Below are 9,499 nucleotides of genomic sequence, written 5' to 3' on the forward strand. Positions count from 1 at the left end.
GGCAAAACCGAGCGCCTCCTTCGAGCCGGAATCGAACCAGCGACCTAAGGATTCCCGCGGGCCGCGCCTCTACAGTCCTCCGCTCTACCAGCTGAGCTATCGAAGGGAGCTGGATGTTCCTCCCAGCTCCATGGCATAAAGCCTTTCGCTGGAATGCCCTCCCCGCTGGAGCAGCTGGAGCATCGAGACGCGCTCGGGACGGAGACACGGAGCTGCGAGCGGCCCAAACTCCCGGGCGCGGCTCCCGCTGCCCGGGCCCTGCTGCCGGCGGGTCGGTCAGCGCCGGGGCTGCAGCTCTCTCGGCTTCTCACGCTCCCGCGCCTGTCCCGGCGTACGAGGGCAGCGCTCCCCGCTTCCCTCCCTTGCTGAAAAATCCGTGCCCTGTCGTTGCTCGCGTGGTTGAGGAGCGGGAAGCGCGGATCTCATCCATCAGCCAGCCGCGCTCTTACGGGGCTCCTGCTCCAGCTACGGCACGGGGCTTTTGGGAAGAGGCCACCCCCAAACAGAATCAGGTTGGAAAAAGCTCTCAGATCATCGAGTCCAACGTATGCCAACACCACCGTCAACTGCATCGTGGCACTGAGTGCCAAATCCAGTCCTTCCTTGAATACCTCCACGAGCAGTGACTACACCACCTCCCTGGGCAGCCCGTTCCGATGTTTAGTCACCCTTTCCGTGAAGAAATTCCTAATGTCTAGCCTAAACTTACCCTGGCACATCCTAAGACTATGTGCTCTCATCCTGTCCCTAATTGCCTGGGAGAAGCTGAACCCCACCTGGCTACAACTTCCTTTCTGGTAGAAACATGGCACTGCATCCTCACATCCTCGTGTGGCTATGCTGATGACACGTGGACTCCACGGAGCTCCCAGGAGAACAAGGCAGGAGCACCTGCTTTAAAGACAGATATTGGCAGCTGCACAGTAAAAAAAAACCCAGAAGGGTGGCAGTTAAAGGTACTCAGTCATGGTGTTCACTTGACACTGGAGTGTTCACATCCATCACAGGGCTAAACCATCACTTTTTATTAATTGCAATATGATTTTTACTTTAGTGGTCAAAACAAATCACCAAAACAGCCGATGGTTCCTTATCCATCATCTTATTTCCAAAAACTTTTTTTTCGATGGTTTGCTTAAGGAAATTTGCTAACCACCACCACCACAGAGGCAGTGACCTCCTGAAGATAGCACCATCATGAAGTAAGAGCTACATTCCAGCAGAACCTCTGTGTGTTTTAGGTATTTTCCTACACAAGTCTTTTGCTGGAACTATAGAACGATTGGGATTGGAAGGGAGATCATCTAGTTCCAGCCCCTGTGCAATGGGCAGGGACACCTTCCCCTGGACCAGATTTCTCAAAGCCCCATCCAACCTGACCTGGAACACTTTCAGGGATGGGGCACCCACAGCTTCTCCAGGCAACCTGTTCCAGTGCCTTACCACTTTTAGTAAAAGGTGATCATTTTTTCCTGATATCTAATCTAAACCTACTGTATTTTAGTTTGAATCCATTCCCCTTTGTCCTGTCACTATATTGGATGCATCAGTAATGCTTTAAATTGTATTTAAAGAGGTGCTCCACTCCCATAATCATCTTTGCAGCCCTCCTCTGGACTTGCTGCAGAAGCTCCTTGTCTCTCTTTTGTCCTGAAGAGCCCAGAACTGCACACAGCATTCCAGATGTGGCCTCACCAATAGAAGGGCAGGATCATCTCCCTCGACCTGCTGGCAGTGCTTTTCCTAATGCACACCAGGGTTCCACTGGCCTTCTTGGGCACTGAGGCACATTGCTGGCTCATGGGCAGTCTGTTTTTCACTAGCATGGAATACACGGGAGTATTCGGAATAAAGGAAGCCGCGTGTGGGGTCTATACATCCCCACAGCACTGTCAATGTTCCTGCTGCATCCCTATAGCACTGGGGCTGTTCCCAGCACATTCCCACAGCACTGTCACTGTTCCTGGTGCATCTCTATAGCACTGCGGCTGTTCCCGGTGCATGCCCAAAGCAATGTCAGTGTTTCTGGTGGATCCTCATAGCACTGGGGCTGTTCCCAGCACATCCCCACAGCATTGGTGCTGTTCCCGGTGCATCCCCACAGCAGTTTCATTGTTCCCGGCACATCCCCACAGCATCGTGGATGTCCCCAGTGCCTGCGGGCGGGAACGCCGGGCTCGCAGCGCCCCCTGCGCGGACACGCGGGAACTGCAGGCAGCGGCACAGCCCCCACGGCACGGGAGGGCAAAAACCTACCAAAAACACACCAAAAACCCAACTTCACCCGTACCACAAACCCACTGTTATACGGGTGAACTAGTGTCGTTGCATCTTTCACGAATAAAATCGATTCCTTGAGTGTTTTATTTGTAGTCTTTGCTAATAGGTATTCAGCCCCAACCTACATTCCCTGTGATGCACTTTTAGTATCCAGAGCTGACAACGCAGCAGGTTTCTCCACATCAAAGCTCCAATAGGAATCTTTGAACTATGAAAGCTGTAATGAAAAAGTAATAAAAGGCACCCTGAGACAGGATTTGTGTCATCAGCTTCATACAGTATGAAATGGCACCTTTTAGCACTCATTCATATTTAATTCAAAGAGAAAGGAGCCTGAAATAAAAAAAATATTGTCTAAATAAGTAACGTCTTGTATATTCCCATAGTAACACGTGTGTTCCTAATTTACAAGAAATAGATCCTGAAAGCATTAACTGAAGCAAATTGCTAAAATAATAAGTACTGATGGTCCTGTTGTTAAAAAGAGTAATAGCCTAAAGATGTAGTTTGTTATGACATCCAGTCATAAACATTCTCCTTGAAGTACACCAGTGAGCACGTACATACCCCACTTTTTTTTTTTAATCCTGTTACTGTCCTGTGAAGGTCTTATGTTTGGAGCTTCTTTTGCTCCTACATGTTAAAAAAAAAGTATAGAGATGCATCCCCCTCTCTCTATCTCTTCTCAGCTTCTAGTAACTTCACAAAACCAAGCCAGAGGTCTACGACTGTCTTCAGAGACCTTTTAAGAAAGAAGGCACAAACAGACAGTGTCACTCTAGCAGGATATGGACTGTCCCCTCCCATCCTATCCACGTTGTCATGGCCCACAACCCACCAGAGTCAGTTTGATAGGCTTCTGATAGGACACTCACTAGCCAGCAATATCTGAGTCCCATTGTGCAAGAACTGCTTTCTGCCTTTGTTTGCCCCTGCCAAGATTCCCTTGTGACAAAGGAAAGCCCAGTTCCAGCCTAGACCCAAAGAACGTGACCAGGTGCAAGGACATTGCTGCAGGTTCAGGGTGTCAGGAGGAGGCAAACCCTAGCTCATAGACCTTGAGTCGCAGTGGACATACATCCAGTGGCATTTTTTGCCACTTTTCCATTACCTTAGAACTGTTTAGTTGTGTCTCCTGAAAAATCAAAACCAAACAACACTTGAATCAGCTTTGGCATTTCGATCTTGCTTGGGTTTTGTAGTGTTGCAACAAAACACATTTCCAAAGACAGAAACACTTGCTCTTGCCCAGATAATTCAATGGCAAAGTGCCTGGAAGAGAGAGTGATGGTCCTATCATTTGTTCCATTATTCTTTCTTGTTCAGTTTCCTGCTGATCTGCAGGGGAAAAGCTTCTATTAGGCATTCATTATGACCTTAACCAACAGCAGATTGATCCTGATGGGAAACAGGTCCCTTCCCGTGCAACACGGATCCTTCAAAAAATGTCACCAAGCTGCAGTGGTATGAAGGTACCACACTATAAGGCCATATATTAAGTCCATATGTATACTATTTTTTACTGCTCTAATTTGGTAAGAGTTCCATCTATTTCCTGATAAAGCCTTTAGTGAATAAAAAGTACCAGTCATGATCCCACTGCCTATTGTCACAAGGAAATGATAGAAAAACTCTGAAGTCACATGCAGAAGTTTGTAATTCTTTGCTGCTATGCATCAGAATCTCATTGTGAATTCAGGCAGCCAATTTAACATTTCTCTGGACAATAAAGCAGTACATGGATGTTTCCTGGGAGGCATACAAGGCTTAACATCACTGACTTGAAGTTAAGAATAATCAGTCTGTCCTAAATGTTCTCTCTGTCGGTTGTTTGGAAACCTTACAACAGAGGAACCCAGAGTCTTTGTGAAGATGATTCTCAGCACAAATAATCAAGACAGGCAACTGACTTCTTAGTATGAGAGAAGAATCTAGAAAAATTCCTACAAAGTAAACTCAAGAATCAGGTTTTTTAATTGTGGAAAAGAAGAGGCTTATTTCCTCAGCAAACAGTTTCCCAACCAATTGCTTCCAGTCTCACAGAACCAAGGTCTATAAACTAAAAGAAACACTTGATGATTGTAAAATAAAGAAAAAGCTCAGTGTAGGTGAGTTTACAGGTCTTTTACCAGGTACTTTCTTTTAGTAGTCTTCAATACTCTATCACCCATTGCTCCAATGACTGCAGAGCTCAGTGCTGGCTGAAACACCAAAAAGTCAATCAAACCACATGTATCCATCAAGTCTTCAGCCCAGCTGCTTGACTTGGGCTCAATTCAATGTCACAGCATCACTCATTCAGCACCCAAGGTGCTCTTGCTTGCAACATCCTGGTGGAGTTGAGCTTCCTCCTCATGTTTGGAGAAATTCCCAACGAAGAGCACAAGGATACACACCAAATACTCTTTGAAATTTTAATAGTTTTTCATATGACAGCACTTTATTATCTGCATCCGTTCTTGTCTACTGAAGATTCCAGCTTGTCATCTGTACTCCAGCCATGTCACAGTCAGTTCAGGGAAGCTGCAGTTCAGAACAATTTCAACTTGTAATGTGCCTTCAGAGTCATAGTTAGTCTTGTTTTATTCTTTTCTTTTTTCCATCTGCTTGGTATCAAAAGATTCTGAAGGACAATATTCTATTTATGGCTGATCTGATTTTGTTGGAATTCTCTAAATGCTTCTAATAACGTTTTCCTAAAATGTTAGGTCTTAAGGGATCAGCCCCTTCATCCAGAAGAGTAAGCAAGTTCTGGGCACTTTGACTCAGCCTATTTACACAGCCTCTTGCAGAGGGGAAGAAGTATTGTTACCTTCACCTAATTCAATTAGCCCATGTTCAGATAAGAATTGCACTTACTTTGTAATTTCATGAATTTTACTTTACTATATTGACAGTATTCATGCTAGAGTAGGGAGGGCGGAAACAAAAGGCTTAAAGGTTACCATATCACAAAAATACCAAAATAATCTAGTGTATCTGGACAGGCTCAGAATTTATTCTGGTGCATTAACCTCCCTAACAATCATGCACAAAAAACATCTTGCATGTTTCCAAAGCAGCCTATATCAGCTTATCAAGGAGGCTATACAACTATTGAAAGAATTCTGAGGTGTCCTTGAAATCAAGCCTTGGACTGAAAAAACAACCACAGTTCCCTGGCTCAGAAGACTAAAGAAGGAGCTCCAGGGATACAGCCCTGCCAGAGACCAACACTTGCACAGAGTGCAAGGCACAGTTCAGATGGATGCTGTCACTTTGAAACCAAGCTCTAAGCCTCACCTCATCTGCAAAGTACAGTGGCAGCTAGACTGATTGACAGCATTCATTTGAAGAGACAAATTTCATTTGGCAACCACTGGCAACCATGCCACTGGTTTCAATGGCATGAGCATTCACTTAAATGGGGCACTATACAGGCAAATATTACTTTTTAGAGGCTGAACATGGAACAGCCTTGAATCAATGAAAGAGGGAAAAACATTCATAAGTTTACACCCAGACATTGCCTATCATCTTGCTATCAACTCTCACTATGATTAGCAGTGATACCACTGCAAGATTAGATATAATCTCAGTTAACAACCTAATTTCTCAAATGCCACTTGTTTATTTTGGAAATTATGGAGAAATAATTTTACTAGTTCTGATCAACTATGCAAATATTTTTAAATAAGTATTTCACCAACATATTTACAACTTTGGAGACCAAAGGTGTGCAAGTCACCTGTTAATCAGGTACTAATATTACCCCATGGTTCTAGAATTATATCCTAGCAAGTTAATCACTAGAAATGCAAGAGAAGTCAACATAATTCTTAGATTTTTATCAACTCCAGGAGTAAACAATTACTCTTAAAGAAAGGGGCTAAAGCTATCAGAGCCAGAGTGAGCCAAAATGACAGGCAGGCAGCAGTAACAGTGCCCTGGAAACTGCCTGAGCTAGATTCAGGCAAGCCTAGATCAGCCTAAATTCAATAGTATTCTGGTGACAGATGAAAAGCACTGGCTTGACTTTCTATCCAAAAATCAAAACTACTTTATAAAAAGAACTGTGTTTTGATCCCCAACTTCCCAAATTAGCAACAAGGCTCCCAAGACTAATTAGAAAAATAGGAACCACACAGACATATCTACCAGTACCATAACTAGCACTACCAGAGTGCTTGGCCCCTGCTGCTTGCATAACAGCAGTTTGCCTCTTTATCCAAGGCAGTGTTGCTCCCATGTCCTGCAGAATTCCAATTTCCAAGAGGAAAGAAGAGAGATCAGAGGGTGCTTACAGGTGCAAAAGACTGCATACCTCCATCCTGGCTCCACTTCTCCAGGCATAACAGGTGTACATGAAAGGTCTTCAGTTACTGCAAATGTATTTTCCAAGCTGGTGAAAATATGCGTGTTTCTTGGAGTTTACAATGTAGAACCTCAGGGTTAGGTTTGGAAAGAAACAAAATGTTAAATTAAAAAAATATTATTTTCACAGTGGCAATAGATAACTGGGAAATTTTGGGCTGCTGGCTTAATAGAGACCTGAGAGTTCAAGGTTTCCAGACTAAGGAGTGAATGGGCTAGCTCTGCTGACCTCAAATGCAGGGAAGAAAAAAACCAAAAAAGTATGTTGGTGAATGTGGCAGGGTAAAGAAGTAGTTACAGTAAGGAAAAACAGAGAGAACAAATAAATAAATACTGGCATTTCGTTTTTTTCCATTGTACCTTGCCTTGACTTTTCTTATTTTGAAAGCAAAAAGAAGCAGGTACTCTTGACCTTTATTTTCTGCATCCCTCTTTGCTGCCTGCAAAAATAATTGCTAATTCCAGCATCTGTCTTAGGAAGCCAGGAAGGGCCTTATTCTGAGAAAGACAAAATGGAGAAAGAAATCATGTTCTTGTATATGCAGTGTTCAGATGTAGGACTTGGTATGTACTGAGCAATGCTTGGGCAAATTTGAGCATACAAATAGTTAGAAATATTAGTTATTTCATTCCTCGTATGTTTAAGTTAGGCTCTTGCCTTTTCTGTTTGTTTTGGCTTTTTTTCTCACTGCCACAAAACCTACACCATCGTGTGGAAATGTGTGGTAAGGTCTTACCTCTTCTCTCCCACAGCGTTGAAATGTATGTATTTGGCAGCTTCTGCTCCTGAGAGAAAAGAAAGGTGGATCTCAGGGAAATCTCCAGATTCGCAGTGAGCCACTGCAGCTTCTAAAGTTCCACCATGGAGATGGAACAACACAAAACATGATTGCCTTACCAAACTACAAACTGAATTTTTAGAAACTGATAAATCCTTATGCATCTTCTTCTCTTCTTCTGAATACGAAGGTAAGTACTCCCATCTCCCAGGAATCTCCCTTTATTCCTTTCTGTGCCATATAAGATTTCTGTGCTTGTAATAAGGTTTTCTTATACATCAGTCTAATTTGTGTGAAATCCGATCATTTGTTGCCTCCTACTGTCTCTAAGAGGCGCAGGATAAACAGAGGACAATAAACTTGCAGAAACATCCGTGGTAAAAAGGATATAGAATAAAAGTTCAAGAGACAGATGGAAAGCAAACAGGAAAGGCAGCCCAGCATCAGAAGAGATCTCTTGAGGATTTGCAGAGGCGACACAAATGCACATGGGAAAGGAGAATTTAGGATCAGGAGCTAGTGTCTGGCAAGTATTGCTCTACATTTACACAATAATATGACAATCTAAAAGAAACTTCATTTTAAAGAAAATCTTATCCACTGACTTGACGAAGTAGCCTATAAATCAAGTTTTCTTATTCTGAAAGAAGCTGCTTGAAACATGCTTTATGGGTTTGTAAGAAGTGACTGTGCATTTCACGCAGCCAGACTCCATAGACTGTTGGCTAATAAGAACCACAGCATCATTTAAACCTTCTTATAATTTCTGGTAACTTCCTTCCATCTGCCATCTTTCTTTTAATTTTTCACTTATTGAATACAAGTTTCCAAACAGCACAGAGCCAGTCCAGACCTACAGGATCACTTTAGAAGTGAAATTAGATTTGCTACCAGCAAGACAAGCGACTAGAAGTATTATTTACAGTGGAAAACAAAATTAGGTAGTCTTTTAAAAATAGAGGTGGATAAAGTCCAAATACAAGTCTGTGCAGCTATCTCATAATCAATGTTTTTCAGTAACAGAACAAAGAATAATAGTCTTTTCTGAAACCTCTTAAAGTGCCTGCAAGTTACTGCAACAGAGGCCATTCTTACACTGAAGCCTAATTCCTCTGACTGTGTTAATAGACGTTCAGAATAACCCAGTATACTCAAGTAATTCAAATCCAAATAATCCATTTCAAACTAGCTGCAGCAACAGGGTTTCTGCAATGTCAGCTTGGCCATCAAGTCTACTGTGAATCCAAACACCTACTTTCTTTATCCATTTTTGAGTAATAAATACTCAAAACCACACAAATCAGCAGAAGCCAACGGGTATCAAAGCCCCTACATCAAGCAAAGCAACATGATTTCAATTAACTTCAGCAGTCAGTATAAGGTGTTTGAAAAGACTTTGTAGCACCAGAAGAACCTTCCATCACTCACTACACATGCTGATGAATATCCAAGGCTCACTCCCACCTTGGCCCTAGGGATAAGACTGTATTTTGAGGAGTTTTATGGTGACAGGGAGCCAGGGTTTTTCAGTGATGTTACAACAGATTTTCTGTGGACATGCATAAGAAAAAAATGAGACAAACCAACCAAACGACAAATACCAACCGTAACCCAACAACTCCAATCCAAAATAAAAATTTAGACAGATATTAAGACTGTACAATTAATTGCAGAAGTAAAATGAAAACACTTGGAAAGCACATTTAACTTTGTTGCTTCATATATTCAGTACTGGTTTTGGCTCAGATTATAAGCACTATATTAATAAAGATGAGCAAATTTCTAGCTTAGCATTAAGCATTTAAGCTTTTGAAATACAAATCTTCTGAAGGATAATTTTCAATTCTTCGTGATATGACATGCATTCAAAATTAACTCTGTATTTACACCCATCACTTTAAAGAATGCTTTAATGCTAGCACAGTTGGAATTAAAGCCTTTCAGTAAATACAGGAAGAAGTAACACAAGAGTTTTGCAGATGGGTTTTATGTCTTGTTTCTAAGCTCAGAAGTTTTGATTAAAGCCAATTTGTGAAACAAAGTACCACATGTAGCTGGTGGGAAAAGCACAGAGATAATTTAAACAG

At 42.5% G+C, this 9,499-nt stretch overlaps 1 non-coding gene across 1 annotated transcript; it reads right to left on the reverse strand.

The window, feature by feature from the left end:
• Positions 1 to 16: 16 nt before the first annotated feature.
• Positions 17 to 106, reverse strand: TRNAY-GUA (transfer RNA tyrosine (anticodon GUA)). Its single transcript is given in 2 exon segments — positions 17 to 52; positions 70 to 106. It is a non-coding gene; the product is annotated as a tRNA-Tyr (tRNA).
• Positions 107 to 9,499: the final 9,393 nt, after the last annotated feature.

Source organism: Sturnus vulgaris, chromosome 1, assembly GCF_052056855.1.
Source record: "Sturnus vulgaris isolate bStuVul1 chromosome 1, bStuVul1.hap1, whole genome shotgun sequence".
NCBI classification, from domain to species: domain Eukaryota; kingdom Metazoa; phylum Chordata; class Aves; order Passeriformes; family Sturnidae; genus Sturnus; species Sturnus vulgaris.